This window comes from Lygodium microphyllum, chromosome 1, assembly GCF_053477565.2.
Source record: "Lygodium microphyllum isolate KBCC chromosome 1, Lygodium_microphyllum_v1.1.10, whole genome shotgun sequence".
Taxonomy (NCBI): Eukaryota; Viridiplantae; Streptophyta; class Polypodiopsida; order Schizaeales; family Lygodiaceae; genus Lygodium; species Lygodium microphyllum.
Window position 1 is genome coordinate 129,112,895 of NC_141135.1, and position 18,386 is coordinate 129,131,280.

The 18,386-nt window shown below is 40.4% G+C and overlaps 1 protein-coding gene across 2 annotated transcripts in view; it reads left to right on the top strand.

The window, feature by feature from the left end:
- Positions 1–18,386, top strand: part of LOC148041677 (protein NDH-DEPENDENT CYCLIC ELECTRON FLOW 5-like) — a 36,214-nt gene that overhangs the window by 2,092 nt on the left and 15,736 nt on the right. The gene's annotated exons all lie outside the window — the stretch shown is intronic.

Here is an 18,386-nt window from a genome sequence, read left to right on the forward strand (position 1 = left end):
ATGGAGATGCTACTTTCAGGGGTTGGGGCTGTTACAATTTCTTTCTGAGATGATTTTCAATGGGTGAATTACTAAATGTGGTGGTGATTGAACTTGTTTAGGAAGACAGAAATGGCAATCTTAGGCTGCTGATTTTGTAATAGATGATTCAACCTCCTTAGTGCTTTGATTCTCTTGCAGCCAACCTTGTGCAGTGTGGTTGCAGTCTTCTCATGTATCACAGTAGCAAGTTAGAAAGGGTGCAACAGACGCTCTTACTAGGAGTAAGTAGAGCAATCAAACTCTTGCTTTAGAAAGGGGTGGATCATGTGCTTGAGTGTTACATCCTTGGACATCTGGGTGGGTATTAGTAGCATTGTTGGCCTGTAGGTAAATGCATCGTGATAGTGTGGATTGGTGTTATGGGACGCTAGTCCTTGCCTCATAGTCATGGCCTAGAGTGTTGCTAGTTCCTAGGCTCAACGGTGAGCTTGTTTGGCTCTATGGTTGGGAGGTGAGTTTGATGTCTAGTCTCTTCATGTTCGTGGATATAGCTTGTGTTGAGTCATGCGTGCAAGTTGGATCCTAGGTGGACGACAAGGTGAACTTATTGTTCTGATCAAGGAAGTCTCCTAGCCAAAGGACACTAGTCAATGTATTCCACTTGAACCCGAATTGGTTCTCGACCATAGGACCAAATGATCCTGTTGGACCATTTATTCGTAGTATTTGATCAATGGAAGAACTGCTTGGTAGATGAGGTTACTTGGGACTCGGTACGTTCATTGAAGAGTCATTTTTCCCACTTCATTCTTCAGGATATTGTTGAGGATAGCAATCATTCATAAGGGGGAAAATGTTACATCCTTGGACATCTAGAAGGGTGCTAGTAGCCTTGGTCACAATGATCATGAAGTGACTTAGTGTGAATGCACTAAGGACACTTCAAGATTTAGGGTAGTGGAGTTCTATTTATAGGATTCAAGGCCCTACTGTGCACATCATTGTGTGATCACCACTCTTGGACTTTTGACCCATAGGCCATCGTGTTTGTACATTGGAATGGTGTGATTTGGTGGTATGGGATGCTAATCCTTGGGATGTGGTTATCACTTGTAGTGTTGCTCAATCCCAAGCTCAAGGGTGAGCTTGTTTGGCTCTATGGATGGGAGTTGAGTTTGATGTCTAGTCCCTTTATATTCGTGGATAGACCTTGTGTCTTGTATGCAGGCTGGATCCTAGGAGGATGTTTTATTGGGGCTGAAAATGTTTGGGCTGATAGTGTATTTGTGGCTGATGCATGTTGTGGCATTTTCTAAGGTTTTTCAACCATTGGGCACTATGGATACCTGAGGCAAATTTTTTTTACAAGTTGATAAGCATAGCTCTGTGCTATGATATACACAGGGACTGTCAAGATTGTGGGAGAGAAGGAAGGAGTCTCACTTGCAGCTTTCTTGCTTGCACAATGGGGGAATACACACAAGGGTGGAGGTTGAAAACAGTTTTTCTCTTCTTAGTTGTGTAAGCCAAAAAGAACTCAAGTACAAAAGAAATAGAAGAACCCTATATATGGGTTTCAAACCAAACTCAACTAACTAAGGTGGCATACTAACTGAGCCACGAACTAGAGTAGATAAGGACAGCTGTCATCTAGCTATTATTCATGAGCGGTGTACCAACCGCATTTGCACAACTGACAAGTCGGTGACATAAATGCACAATGGTCACCCTGGCATATCACGAGTGGAGCTCGATATCTCAACACTCTCCCTCGAGCTCAATCCCAATTTCTGCACACCAAGTAGGTCTCTGAACTTGCGCAGCTTCTCTGCGCCCAATGCCTTCGTGAATATGTCAGCTACCTGATCCTCTGTGTTGACATAAACTAGATCAATAAGACCTAGTAAAACCCTCTCCCGCACATAGTGATAATGCACCTCAATGTGCTTTGTTCTAGCATGATAGACTGGGTTATTTGCCAAGTGTATACTACTCATGTTGTCACAATAAATGACAACTGGCCCATCTGTAGACTGATGCATATTATAAAGTAGCTTATGCAACCAAGCTACCTCACATGCAGCCATTGCTGTACCCCTGTACTTAGCCTCTGTGCTCGACAAGGCAATTGTAGGTTGTTTCTTGCTGCTCCAAGTGACTGCAGCACTCCCAAAAGAGAACACATATCCACTGGTAGATCGTCTATCAGAAATACTACCAGCCCAATCAGCATCAGTGTATCCATGCAACTGTATTTGAATCCCAGTCTCATAAAACAGTCCATACTGCAATGTGGACTTCACATACCTGAGTATGCGTCTAGCCGCATCCAAATGCGGTTTCCTTGGAGCCTGCATAAATTGACTTATCAATCCAACAACATAGCTCAAATTTGGCCTGGTAATAGTCATATAAATCAAACTTCCTACTATGTGTCTGTACATAGTAGGGTTTTCCAGAAGTTCACCTGCATTTACGCCAGCTTCACATTCTGCTCCAAAGGAACTGAAATAGGCTTACAGCCTGTCATTCCATATTTGGACAGCATGTCCAATCCATACTGCCTCTGCAAGAGCTGTATCCCACTTGGTGATCTAATCATCTCAATGCCGAAGAAATAATGCAGCTCTCCCAAATCCTTCATCTCAAACTTTTGCTTCAATAGCTTTTTCACATGAAGGATATCTTCATCACTGTCACCTGTCATAATCAAATCATCAACATAAATGACAAGTAGCATAATACCTTTCTCTGTTTTTCTCACATAAAGTGAGAAATCTGCCTTGGAAATCTGAAAACCAATAGTGACAAGATACTGTCCTATCTTGTCAGACCATGCTCTAGGTGCTTGCTTCAAGCCATACAATGCTTTCTTCAATCTGCAAACAAACTCAGGATGAACAGCATGCACATAACCTGGTGGCTGCTCCATATATACCTCTTCTTGCAAATCACCATGCAAGAATGCATTCTTTATATCCATCTGATGCAAAGACCATTCCTTTGATGCAGCCATAGTAATGACTGCTCTTACGGTTGCCATCCTTGCAACCGGACTGAATATTTCTTCATAATCAATGCCATATGTTTGTGCATATCCCTTGACTACTAATCTTGCCTTGTATCTATTCACAGAACCATCTGTATTGTGTTTCACCTTATAAAGCCACTTACAACCAATTGCATTCTTATCTTTAGGCAAAGGTACCAATTCCCATGTAGCATTTGCTTTCAAGGCATCCATTTCTTCATCCATGGCTTTCTCCCATTTTTCTTTTTCCATGGCTTGCTCAAAGGAAGTGGATTCTGGTTCCTATATCACTTTGACCATATATGCATAGTGAATGGTTGTAAATCCATCATATTTCAGCCTATCCACAGGATACCTAGCTCTGGTAGACCTGCGCAAAGTAGGTTCACTCCCAGATGCTCTCAAAACATCCCTGGTCTTCCTTACTCCAGGTGTAATAATAGAAGGAATACCCAACTCATCATCAATGCTCTGTTCTGAGTCACTGGATTCACTATCCACATAAGAGTGACCTGCATTCACATCAAACATGGGCTGATCTACCTTTTCTTTTCCTTTTCGTGATACCTGTATACCACTATTTGCACTGCCTTGAGAAGATTCTCCTGATCTCAATCTGCCTGTCCATGGCGAAGAATGTGAACCACTGCTAGAGGACGCTCTAGGTCCACTAATATCTTGTGACTGCTGCTGAGAATTCTATGCAACATTACCATTTTGTGCATCTACATTATCAATCACATTTACTGGTTTATATCAGCTACTCATCTCATAAAAAACATGTCTGCTCACTGTAAACTTACGAGTAGAAGGGTTATAGCATCTATATTCTTTTTGCTGCAGAGAATAACCAATAAGGATGCACTTCTCAGCTTTTGGATCCAACTTGGATCTCAACTCATCTGACACATGAACATAGGCAATGCAGCAAAAAATTTTCAAATGAGAAATATCTGGTTTCCTACCAGTATACCTCTCCTCTGGAGTCATGCCATGTATTGCTGCAGTGGGAGTCCTGTTCATTATGTAGACTGCTGTAGCAACTGCCTCAGCCCAATAAAAATCAGGCAAGTCTTTTTCGTTGAGCATGGCACGAGATACCTCTCCAATATGCCTGTTTTTTCTTTCTGCAATTCCATTTTGTTGTGGGGTACGACTACATGAATATTGCTGCTTTATGCCATGCTCTTGCAGGAACCTTGCAAACTCATTTGAGAGGTACTCTCCCCCTCCATCTGACCTTAGGCATTTTATTTGCAGGCCTGTTTCTTTTTCAACCATAGCTTTAAGAGTTTTAAAAGCTCAAAAACTTCACTTTTCTTTTTTATAAAATACACCCAAACTTTTCTGCTATAGTCATCAATAAAAGTGACAAAATAATGACAGCCTCCAAGAGATGCAGCTTTAGTAGTCCACACATCAGAGTTGATTAATTCCAATGGCTTCTTACTCTCTTGAATATTTCTAGGAAATGGTTTCCTTGCCTGTTTTCCAAACTGACAGGCTTCACATATCTTATGCATTTCTGCAACGTAGAATTTTGGAAATCCTGCAACAATATTTTGGGCATGTATTGATTTAAGTCGCTGTACATTAACATGACTAATGCGTTTATTCCAGATATCAATATCTGCAACTACACCGGTCCCATGTGCAAACATTGTTGCACTCAATTCAGGCATGTCTGCATCCAACGTAAACATTCTGCCCTTCTTATTTCCTTTTGCTATCAAGCGACCTTTATTTTTCATATCCTTAACAAAGCATCCATGAGGATTAAATCTGACCTGCAAGCCCTGCTCAACCATTTGACCAACAGAAACCAGATTCTTGGTGATATTCGGGACATGAAATACATCGGACATGTATTTCTTTTTCCCATCCTGCATAGACAAAGGAATTTTTCCAATCTGCAGAATAGGATGTGCAGTATCATCACCAGTCTCCACAAATCCTAGTTTTTCCATTTTCCTTGCATCCTCCATCCATTCTGCATGACCTGTCATGTGGTTTGATGCACCTGAGTCAACATACCATACATCGTTGCTTTCTTCTGCACTTGTCACAGAATTATTCATGTGTTGCACCATAAACAAATGCTCATTTTTGTCATCACCCTGTCTACTAGAAGATGCATAATTCCCTTGTTGCAATTTTCCATTCATGATGTCATTCTACTTTTTATAGCAGTCTTTAGCCATATGACCCATTTTACCAGAGTAGTAGCATTCAACATTACTGTTTGCATTTTGGCCTCTTTGCCATCCACCACGACCTCTTTGGCTCCCCTTGCCTCTAGAGTTATCACGTCCTCCTCCATAGGACTGGTTTTCTTGAGTTTGCTGCATATTCTGATTTCTACCACGGCCTCCAGATCGGCCTCCTCTACCTCTGCCTCTATCTCTTCCAGCATTTGAGTAGAAGACAACTTCTTTTGAAGTTCCTCCTGAAGAAGATGCACCACTATTTCTCTGCTCCTCAGAAATTAGAAGAGCAATCAACTCCTCAAAATCAGGAAATCTTTCACGGACGGAAATGGATGTTCGGAACTGTGCATAATCCTTTCCTAGACCATTCAAGGTCACAGAAACTAAATTATCATCTTCCACTGGCAACCCAATGGAAGCAAGTGCATCTGCAATCTTCTTCACCTTCATGTGGTAGTCATTGATGCTTATATTTTCTCTTTGCACATTATGCAACTCTTGCTTGAGCTGCATTTTCCTGGCTTGTGTATTTGTGCTATACATTTTTGACAAAGTATCCCATGCCTCCTTTGGCGTACTTGCATCTTGAATATGCGCAATCATAGAGTCTGAAATGCTGATAGACAGCCAGTACATAACTTTCTTGGCTCTCTCATGCCATGCTTTAAATGCCTGTATTTGCTATTGATTGGGAACATCAGGAAGAACTGGTTCTTCTTCATTTCCTGCAACAAATTCCCAATATCCTTTTCCCATAAGGAAATTCGTTATTCTAAACTTCCATGCTTGGAAGTTGTTCTTGTCAAGCTTTTCAGTGACAATCTGTGACAGAGAATCAGACGCCATTACAGAACACTGCAAAAAATTCTGTCACTGCAAAGAATATAGCTTCAGCCTCACAAGGGCAAATCTGCAAAACTGACGAAAGCGGTATTTCACCACACAGTCACTTCCTAGTGACGATTTTGCATCAACAGGCAACAAGGATGATTCTGTAACTCCCAATGTCTCTGCGCACAGGCATACGATGCAATTTCTACAGTAATTTTTCACCGACTGTAGAATAGTGGCCGCACAGCATAAAACAGGGCCTTTTCCTGAGTGCGTGCAGAAAACTTCCGCCTCCAAAACAAGCCCCGAAATGGCCTCAAATAAAAAAAACAGGGTCACTTAGGGCTAAAGCCCTATCCCGCAGCATATACTGCCCTCTTGCTTCACCGCGAAGGGCGTCTCAACCTGAGACAATGCACTCTTATACTTTCCGGCTGTGCTACCTGCAGAAACTTGCTCCCAAAACAGAAAAATTGAAGCAACACTGATCCTCTTACCAGAACACCCCGAACTTGGCTTGCTTTCTTGAGCTCCTTACCACGAACAAGGCTCTGATACCATGTCAAGATTGTGAGAGAGAAGGAAGGAGTCTCACTTGTAGCTTTCTTGCTTGCACAATGGGGGAATACACACAAGGGTGGAGGCTGAAAACAGTTTTCCTCTTCTTAGTTGTGTAAGCCAAAAAGAACTCAAGTACAAAAGAAATAGAAGAACCCTATATATGGGTTTCAAACCAAACTCAACTAACTAAGGTGGCATACTAACTGAGCCACGAACTAGAGTAGATAAGGATAGCTGTCATCTAGCTATTATTCATGAGCGGTGTACCAACCGCATCTGCAACTGACAAGTCGGTGACATAAATGCACAACGGTCACCCTGGCATATCACGAGTGGAGCTCAATATCTCAACAGGGACAACCTCAAATATTTGCGTCAATATAAAAGCATAGGTTTAGTTGGTGATTGTAGATGAAGAGACCTATTATGAAGAGCATATGTGGTCTTGTTGTGTGTTACAATGGCAAGTGAGTCAAAGTATGACTAGACACATTTGCAAAATGTTTTAGAACCAGTTTTTGCAAAAGATTAATTACTATTTTGAAGAGACACTAACATTGGTAGCTCCTCTTATGTTGACTACCTTCACACTAAGGGTCTTCGCCCAAGGTAGAAATGCATAAATTAGAGCATAGAGCTGTATGTTTGGGAAAAACTTGAGTATGTGACTCCATCTGTGTGTCACTCGCTTGACTTTTGCCTATACTAGTCTTAGGCTCCACACTTCTACACTTGTAGTTTGGAATTTTGGTGTGGAGACCTTGAACGTTGGTGTTGTTGTTCTTGGTATGGATGGGAGGCTACCACTGTTCCGTCTTCACTATAGTGACAGTTGTATCTTGTATGGGAAGGAAAGAAATTGTTAGGCTGGTCCGAGCAAGGTGTTAAAACTATCAGAATGACACAATGCAAAAGCGAAGAACGAGATCAATGAGTACAGAGAAAATAATCTATATGAGGTGCCAAAATGACCTCTTAACACCTTCTCTTAGATCATATGTGATCAGCAACGAGAAAGATAGGAAACAAGATGCATCTTGGATATTTCAGTAGTATACATGCCATTGGATACACCTCGGTTAATTGTACCATCAATCCAAATGTCAATGAAGTGATGTATCACCAATTTGCTAAAGAGAGGGAGACACTAAGTTTTTGTACAGTGGAGTTAGACAAGTTGCCAACAAGCTCACCTCATCACATATGTGGATTCATTTCTTGAAAATTAGCACGTCTAATGGTATCCTCATGTAAAGCATGCACAAAAAGCATAAAGCATAAACAAACATGAACTTGGATGTAACAGACCATCCAAGGGTTCTGAACATGAGCCCTCTCTACAATAGGAATTTACTTAAGATAGGGAGATGTTGACTAAGTTTTTGTACAGCAGAGTTAGGGTGAACTTATGTTGACCATAAGGTCTAGAGTTTGACCCCTACATTCCGTATTGTGATGTAGAAGAATAAAAGTTGAGAATTGACTTGGGTCAGTAGATTAGCATTTCACATGGGCTATGCATAAATATGAAAGAGAGACTCCCAAGTTTTTTCCACATGTTTACTTTCCTTACCCTATTTGGCCATGCACATTGCATTTGTTGTGTCCCCACATTGCCTTGCTCTCAGACCATATTAATGGGACACTCCAAATTATGTTATGTTAATGGGGCATCCGAATTATATATTGATGATAACTGTGAAGATGATAACCTCTGAAGGAATTTACATATAGAACCAATATAATTGAGATGAGTGGCAAAGACATCAAAGAGGAGGGAAGCAGACAAAGAGTTACAAGAAAGAGAGGGAAAATGATGAATAGAAATGAGCCTCTAGGTGCTGCATGCGCTAGGTTGAAACAACTTTGACCAACCTTGTAGCTAGTAAATTCAGCCTTCCTTGTAATTGAAACACATTAGTAGAGCATGATAGGATCAGCTTACAACCTTCACAATGGACATGTGGATGACAACTATATAAGCTTAGAACCTTGATACCATATCAATACCTTGGAAAGCAATGGGGCACACAATTATTGAGGAGATTTAAAAGGTGCACTCGCACAGCCTTGTGCAAGATAGAATAATGAGCATCGAAGGAACTTGCACTAGCTCATATGAAAAGCATGTACAAGAGGATGCCTTTATTGTTGGGTGTAAAGTCCCTTCGCTTTCGTGTAAAGTTATACGAGTGTGAACAGACGCTTATTTGTACCCTAACATAGAAATACATTCTTTATTCTTTGTGTACTGTCACAATTTGGTACACTCATCTTAGCATTCACTCTCTCTCACTCTAAACACTACTGCTCCACTTTTGATTTGCACTCCCATTGCATACTCTTCCCTTTAAATTGGTATCAAAGCTGCGCCTAAGGTGTGCGCACTTCCTGAAGGTTGTGCATGTCATATTCAACTTGTCTGCACGAAGAAACGTCAGCTTCAAGCTAGGTTGAGTGTTCACGACAGCTTCAAGTAAAACCAGCCTTCCTCCTCGGATAGGGTGGTAATAACCCGATTAAGCACTATTTAGAGCAATTAACATGAAATGCACACTTTACCATATAATCTTGGACATTGGACAACCTGTTGGCCCCAAAACTGGTGCCCCTTTTGGTATTTATTTAACTTAATTGAAGAAGAAGTTGATGTACAATGGAATTCTCCCAATCCCTTTAGGTATTCCAACTTTCCTTGCTGTCCAAAATGACTAGCAAGTCTTCAATCTAATTTGCCCCTTGATTCAGACAGTCAATTGGTCTTCACCTGCTTTGATGGAGATGGAAAATGCCCCAAATTCATTGCTTTTGCTAGTCCCTCTACTTGAATTTGACTAAAAACTGCTTTAGCCTTGCTGAATCCAAGTCTTGGAGCTTTCAATTTCTGGCACGCTTCTCGAGGTTGTTGCTAAACCCTAATTTTTATTGATGCAGATTAGGGTTTAGAGCAGAGAAATTTGAAATTTCTCAGTCTCTAGTGATCTTAATGTTGTAATCTTCGGAGCAAGGCTATCGAAAGGTTGGGAGATGAGAGAGAATGCTGAGAAGAGAGAAAATTCAAACTTTCTTTGCGAAGAACTGAAAAAAATCTGTCATTTACTGCTGTTGCCCTGTCTCAATAGCTTGTAGATGCAAAGAAACTAAAGAGAATCAATCATTTACTGTTGCTGTTGCCTTGTCTCAACAGCCTATAGATACTGTCACTTGCTTTTTATTGGTCTTCTCCTACCCTTGGCTACCTCAGAAGATCCTCCAATGGTTGTAAATCAGGGCAGCAGCATCTTCTCTCTCTCTTTTGTAGGTTGAATACACTAAAAATGCTTCTCTCCAGCCTCTAAGACGTTTTTCAATCTTGCATGGGCATTTTTGATAAGTGATAGCCTTTCCAAATGGTTTTTCCAGTATTATCCATAATTAAATATTAAATATTAAATTTTAAATATTAAAAATTAATCTAATATTTATTTTGGTGCCTTGAAAAATAATATGACATGCCAATAATTAAATTGGCTAGGCAACTTCCATTCTTGAGTGTATATGTGCCATCTTTGACCATCAGATTGGCATTAGGTACCATTAAACACCACTTCTCTAATGTCACCAACTGACACTTATGGCCAAATGAATGACCTAGGCCAACAATTAGCACCAAATATCACCAAGTACCTATGCGGCATAACTTATAACAACTTTTGTCTTTGACATCCCATGATTTCCTCGGGTCTCGAGCTTGTAAATTTACTCTAACCCTAGTTACACCTCACATGTGCAACATTTACTTAACTATGTGGTTAAAAATTAATCCATATGTTAAGTAAGGTTTCTAAAATACATGTCCTCATGACATCTGGCACATATGTGTGTTGGATAGGCATGTGGCATGTCAAAAATCCTAAATCTGTGCATCCATTTCGAACAGGAGAGGGTAGGTGACAGTTCCGAGGTTAATTACATATTGAAGAGGATGGGCTATCAAGGATGATAATATTGAACGGCCTGCCGATAGTTCGGAGGTTAATTTCATATTGAAGTGGAATGCCCTTTCGCAACACAATAAGGTGGGTTTACAGATGATAATTACATATTGAAGAGGACAGGTTATCAAGGATAGCATGATAGATTGTGGGGATGGTGGCTACGTGGATGGGGTTCATTTATATATGCAAGAATTGATCTATTGAGGTGATTAAGGCAAAATGTATGTGCATCATAGGTTTTATTTGTGTTGATGTTGTACTATGATGATCTTTATCATAGAGAAATTAGAGGCAAAGGTTAAAGACAAAGGCAGTGCATATGATGACATGGCAAATAGCATGACATTGATGTTCACATGGATGTTGAGGTTCATGTGTCGACGATGACCAATTATGATGCATTGATGCTGATGATGATGGTGAAGTACTGATGGGCCGATGGATGGAGCGCTAGTGTGGCTTTATGCTGCGATGACAGGGTGGATGATAGGTTGTTGTGGTAGATGGGGCAGGTAGGGATTATCATCATTGGCTGCTAGTGCCACTATGAAGGTTAGCAATTGGCTAGGTAATAGGGCATTGGGATGTAGGTGGTGTGTTGATGCTGATCAGTTGACGAGGCTGTCATTCGTGGACGACAGGATGGCTGTGTTGAATATTGGACTAGAGACTCTCAGCAAGTTCAACATCAGGATCGCCAAGCGGTAGGCCAAGCCTTGCGGACTGACCTTTATCCTCTCTTCCTCGACCCTCAAAACTGCACGCGCACGCGCGCACACACACACACACACACACACACACACACACACACACACACACAGAGAATGTGAGAAAGAATGGACACCAAGAGAAAATGTAACTGAATTGCCCCTTGATTGAACATTATACATATGTTAATATAGGGATAATGCACCCTTTCACACCACAATAAGGTGGGTTTACATTGTGGAATATGGAATGCCCTTTTAGCCCTTAACACATCTATACATGCCCCGGTTCATGTGTGGAAGCACAATTAAGATTTTTTAAAAATTTCGTGCTGAAATTTGGGGCTTTTCCTAGATTGATGTTGTTCATGCATAACATGATACATTGGCTCTGAAAAATTTGGGGCTTTTCATGTATCCATGAAATTTTGTTTAGCTGAGCTGAATTTATTGACATTGGTGCACATTTGGACCTCAGAAATTGGGGCTTTTACAAAATTTTGTGAAATCTTGCTAAATTTTCTTGTTTTATGCTCTTGAGAACATGTATTGATGCAATTGGGGCAGATTGGTTTGTATAATTTTGGGGCTTTTGTTGAAATTTGTAAATTTTGGCAAAATTGATGTGTGGAATGCATTTAGGGAACATTGCTGAAGGAATCTGGTTGATGTAAGCAGTGTAATTTGAGCCTTTTATCTCCCGCTTGTGAGATTTTGGAGAAATTGCAAAGAATTCTTGGGTATTTTTTGTGTATTAAAAGTCAATTTGGACACATATGTATGTAGTATACATGTTAGGCAGCTCCTATTGAGTTGATGTATTGCTGAATATTCATGGTATAGCAGTTTTAGAGATCTTTTGCAGATCTAGGATTATTGCATATGTAATTTTTGGTGACATTGCTGAAGTGGGAGTCACTTGGCAGTGATGTATGCATTTAATGTATGCTGCAATTTTAGTTATATTGCCGAAAAAAGCTTTAAGAGTCGGATATTGGTGGCCGTCCATTTTCCAAGATGCATTCGAGTATGTTAAGAGATGCGACACTTGTCAATGACATGACAGTAGGGAGAATAGGAAGTAACCACTTACTCCAATTATGGCTATACTTCCATTTGAGAAGTGATGCATAGATTTTGTGGGTCCTATTACCCTATCGTCTTCTACACAAAATAGATATATCATAGTGGCGACTGACTAGAGAGGGGTTCACACGCACTCTCTTTTGTAAGGCATATAATATACTTGGTATTTGGGCACTGTTTGTAATATAGTGACACTAAATCTTGTTCTTATTTCCTAGAATTTTGGGCTGAAATTAGCCGAATATTCAGCCTGTTATATGCTGTCATAAATTAGAGCATTGGTACTTCGCATTTTGCTGACAGATGGCTACTAATGCTTTTAGCAGCAATGACACTAAATCCCTCCTTGAAATCAAGAGGTTTGATGGCACTGGCTTTGATCTATGGAAGGACAGGATGCAAGGCATTTTGTTTCTCAAAGACTATGATGACGCTCTCTTGGAAACTAAGCTTGTAGCTATGGCAGATGAGGATTGGGCCAGACTCAACAAGAAGGCCATTGCATACATTAAAATGGTTGTATCTGATGATGTACTTATAGACATTAAGCATCTTGATACAGCTTACGCTATATGGAAAAAGTTAATGGATACTTATGAAAATACAACTTGAGTAAATCAAGTGCATCTCATGTGCAAGCTTGTGAACATGGAGTTGGATGAGTCTAAGCCAACACCTGAGCATTTGAGTACTTTCATAGGGATTTTGTTGTAGGACTTTGGTTTGCAGCCCTTCAATGATAAGTTTAAAGCTGTTTTCTTGCTGATGGCTTTACTTGATAGTTGGGAGGCTTTGGTTGTTTCACTTAGTGACAACACTGCTTTAACCTTTGATGGTGTTAGAGGCTCTATCCTAAATGAGGAGATTAGAAGAAAGTTCAATGTAGAAAGCAATGGCCCAGCCTATCATCTTAGAGGTAGGTCAGAGAAGAGGGATAATGCAGCAAATAAAGGTAAAAGTAGAAGTAAAAGCAAGGACAAACAGCAGGACGTTACTTGCTATCAATGTGGACGTAAAGGGCATAAAAAGCATGAGTGCCGGTATTACAAGAAAGAGCAAGAAAGAAAGAAACAACAGGAAAAGAAAAAGAAGGACGACAAGAAAGATGATGACAGCTCTCTCTAAAAAAAAGTTGCACAGGCAAATGTTGTATCTAGTGTGGTCATTGAAGAGCTCTCTGACACTGGAGAGATACTTGTTGCAGCCTCATGTAATGTAGACACTATGGCAGCAATAGGAGATATGCACATTACCAAAAAAGAAGTAATTGATACCTTACTTTTAGCTCATGATGGGCTGTCCCAATCATGGATAGTGGACAATGGTGCCTTTTTTCATGTTACTCCCTCCTTGGAGTTATTTTTTGAATACACTACAAGTTGCCTAGGGAAGGTTTACTCGGGCAATAACTATGCATGTGAGATAGAGGGTGTAGGTACCATTCTCTTGGTTCTTGAAAACAGCCAAGAGCTGATTTTACAAGATGTCTGGTGTGTACTTGGCATAAAGAAAAGTCTACTGTCGGTTAGGCAGCTTGATACAAGAGGGTATTTTACTATCTTTCGTGGTGGATCTTGGAAGGTTCATAAGGGCTCTATGCTGATTGTTAAAGGCAGCAAAAAGGGGACTTTGTATTATTTGCATTGTAAAGCATTACCTGACAAGTTCTTGGTTGTGGCTGAAGTTCATTCACAGATGGAACTTTGGCACAAAAGACTTGGCCATATGAGCCAAAAGGGTCTTTAGATTCTCTCCGCTTTAGGGAGACTTGATGTAAAAGGCTCTAATCTCGAATTTTGTAATGATTGCATATATGAAAGACACGTGAAGTCTCCTTATTACTCTGGTGTCGTTAAGAAGTCCAATGCTCTTGATTTAGGACACTCTGATGTGTATAGTATGCCTGTTATTTCATATGGGGGTGCACGATACTTTGTCACTTTTATTGATGATTTCAATAGGAAGTCATGGGTGTATGTGCTAAAGAGCAAAAAGGAAGTGTTGGATAGCTTTAAAAGGTTTCATGCTTTTGTTCCCACACAGAAAGGACTTAAGTTAAAAGCTATAAGAATGGATAATGGGATTGAGTATGTTTCTAATGAGTTCAAAAAGTTTTGTGAAATGCATGGCATTAAAAGGGAGTCGCCAACTCCTCATAATCTTACATCAAATGACGTGGCTAAACGATATAAATGCACACTTTGTGAGAGAGTAAGATGCATGTTGTCCATAGCTAATGTCCCATAGCAGTTTTGGGGAGAGGCCCTTAAAATTGCAGTTCATGTATGCAATTGCTCTCCAAATCGTGCATTGGAAAATGGCATTCCCAAAGAGGTTTGGTTTGGCAAACTTGCTTCATATGACCATTTGCATGTCTTTGGTTGTGATGTCTTTGTGCATGTACTTGTAGAACAGAGGACCAAACTAGACATGAAATCCATTAAAGGCATCTTCATGGGATATGTAGATGAGGGAGAGATGGGTTATAGAGTTTGGCTTCCTCAGGGTAAGAAGATTGTATGCAGCCGATATGTAGTATTTAATGAGGCAAAGTTGTTGAAACATGCTACATAAGGTGACCTTGACAAAAAGGTCAAAATTTAGCATGAACAACCAGCCATTCAACAACCATTAGCTGAATATTCTGTTCCTTTTGATGTTGAAAATGAGCAGCAACCCATTGTGCTATAGCCAGAAGATAATGGATAGCAAATAGATGCACATGATGGAATAGAACAGCAAGAAAAACATGCTGAAAATAGGTTACAGCAGCATGAAAATGCTGAATATCAGCAACATGGTGATAATGTGCATGTACTTGAGGATGTAGGCCCATTGCCCGACAATATAGATCATTGGGTATGAAGGTCTACACGTGTTAGAGGGCAGCCACAGAGGTTTCAGCCATTTTTGGATTGCATTTTGTTGATTGATGAGGGTGAGCCTCTGACATTTAGAGAGGCATAGTCATGTGAAAATAAGATAAAGTGCAAGCTTGCTATGTAGGAAGAGATGAAGTCTCTGTATGCAAATATCACTTGGGAGCTTGTATCTTTGCCCAAGGATCGGAAAGCTATCCCTAATAAATGGGTTTACAAAGTAAAATGTAATGATGGGAAGCCCAAGTACAAGGCACAGTTGATTGCTAAGGGCTATACACAGAAGGAAGGCATAGACTTTCAGGAGGTCTTCTCACTAGTGATGAAGATGACAATGCTTCGTGTTTTGTTTGCCCTCATTGCACCCTTGGATTTAGAGTTGGATCAAATGGATGTGAAGACTGTTTTTTTTCATGGTGATTTGGATGAAGAGCTGTACATGAAATAGTCATTCCAAGGAAAGAGCATTTAGTTTGTAAGCTGAAATGTAGCTTATATGGGTTGAAACAAGTCCCTAGACAATGGTACAAATTTGGTACCTTCATGCTCAACCATGAATTGAAACGCAGTCATGCAGATCATTGCTTATACACTAAAAAGACTGATGATGGAAGTCTTGGTCCTATATGTGGATGACATGTTGATTGTAGGAAAGCGTAAAAGTACTTTGAATGCTCTTAAAAGGTAGCTAAGTTCAACCTTCTCTATGAAAGATTCGGGGGCAACTAAACACATTTTGGGCGTGCGCATTAAAAGAGATAGAGGGCAGCACTTGTTGTTTCTCTCACAAGACAAGTATAATAGCAAAGTACTTGACATGTTTCATATGGCTAATGCTAAGTTTCTTGGTGTGCCTTTACTGCCACATACAAAGCTTAGCAAAGCTGATTGCCCAAAAGATGATGCAGTTGCTAGTGCTATGAAGGGCATACCTTATGCATTAGCTTGTGGATCTTTGATGTATGCTATGGTTGCAACTCGCCCTGACATTGCTCATGCAGTGGGTGTTGTTAGTAGATTCATGTCTAACCTTGGTAAGCCACATCGGGAAGTAATGAAATGTATCTTCATATACTTAAAAGGTACACAAGAGAAGTGTATATGCTATGAAAAGGGTATACTAAAGTTGCAAGGGTTCTGTGATTCGGACATGGCAGGAGATCTTGACACTAGGAAATCGATTAGTGGGTATGTCATTACTTTGGCTAGTGGGACAGTAGGCTATCTCTTAGTGTCCAAGGTTATAGAAAATTGTGGCACTGAGTACTACAGAGTGAATATATTTCAGCCATAGAAGCTTTTAAGGAAGCTATTTGGCTTGGCCGTCTGGTCAAGGATTTTGGTCTTTCTTTACGTACTTCAATGCTTGGTTGTGATAGCTGTAGTGCAGTATGTTTGGCTTGTTGGGAATAAAGGCTCACCATGCCTTTTAGGGTGTTCGGGTGTGCATGCACCCTTACACTTGTACTTTATATATATTATCAAAACCTAAAGTGGTACATCCTTAGGTCGTGCTCTCACTCTTTCGGCTCACTCTCTCTACTGTGAACTTTGTACTAATCCTGATCTGCACTCTTATCTCAATCCTTGCATATCTGCCATCAAACGGGTATTAGAGCCGGCAAGAGATAGCTCAGGTGTGCGCGACGCGTCTGAAGACAATGAACAAGCGTGAGCAGGTCGGGCAGGTCGACGTGTCCAAGTAGGCTCAACTGGTGAGCAGCACACAAGCTACAACGACCAAGTGTTGTGATAGTTGGCAGGCAACAGAGCCGACAGGACTGGGCACAGTCAGCAAACGATGGAGGAGCTGTGGTAGGTCAATGCTTTTGAGACAGGAAGAGCGGCAGTTAGGTGGACAGGCGTAAGGTGAACAGGACGGCGGCACAGTTGGTCAACGCCATCACGGCATTGATTTGACAGGCAATCTTCGTCATTTTTAAAAAATTTCTTATAATTTTTTTCTTCTTCCACTCCAAGGTGTTCGGGTGCACAAGCACAATGTGCAATCTTGGTCTAAAAATTTGGGGCTTTTCTCGGATTTGGAGACTATGATACAAAACAGGACAATCTGACCGAGAAATTGCAAAATCAGTGCACATTTGCCTAAGAAATTTTGGGGCTTTTCACATTTTAGTGAAATTTTTTCAATTTTACTAAAATTTGTGTATACTGGACTCAAGAAAATTGGGGGTTTTGCAGAATTTCATCAATTTGTGCAAGAATTGCTTAGTATATGCACTTGGGTACATGTATTGATGCAATTTGGACGAATTTCCTTTTGAAAATTTTGGGCTTTTGACCAAAATTGTCAAATCTATGCCCGTGAATGCTTTTGGAGTAGAAATTTGCAATTTTGGGGACTTCACATGTAATTGGTACCTTGGCCTCTAAATGTGGCCGTAATTGCTTGTGGAGTGCAGTAGCAAACACTCTCTAATTTTGAAAATCAATTTGCAGATCTGAAATTTCTGCAATTTTTTTATTTTCACTGCTGGTTGGTACTTGTAGTGTACCATGGTCACTTGTGTGATATTTGGGGTTGCATTTGGTGATTTTAAGTTAATTTAGTGCTGCAAATTATGGCTGGAAACAGTGACAGTAGCAACCTTTTGCACATCAAGAAGCTCGAGGGTGCACATAATTTTGCAATATGGCAAAAACAGTGCTATGATGTCTTGGTGCAGAAGAAACAGGTGAAGCCCATCAAAGCGAAGGGAATAAAACTAGTAGATATGGAACAAGAAGAGTGGGATGATTTGGATGAAGATTGCACGCCCTACCATTGAGCTATCTGTGTTAGACAACTTGCTCTTTAACATTAAGAAGTTGAATTCAACATATGCAATGTGGCAAAGACTTGAAGAATTGTATGCTCAGAAAAGTGCAGCTAGCAAGGTTTATTAGCTGAAAAAGTTGATGGACTTTCGCATGAAGGAAGGTACATCCATGTTTGTACATTTGAACGAGTTCAACTCAATTTTCAGTCAGCTAATTGCTTTTCAAAGTTACTTTCTTGCTATGCACTTTGCTTGAAAGTTGGGACAGCCTTGAGTAACTCAAATGCTCAATTGTTATATTCTGATATGGAGAGTTCTTTGTTGATAGAACTCAAGAAGCAAAAT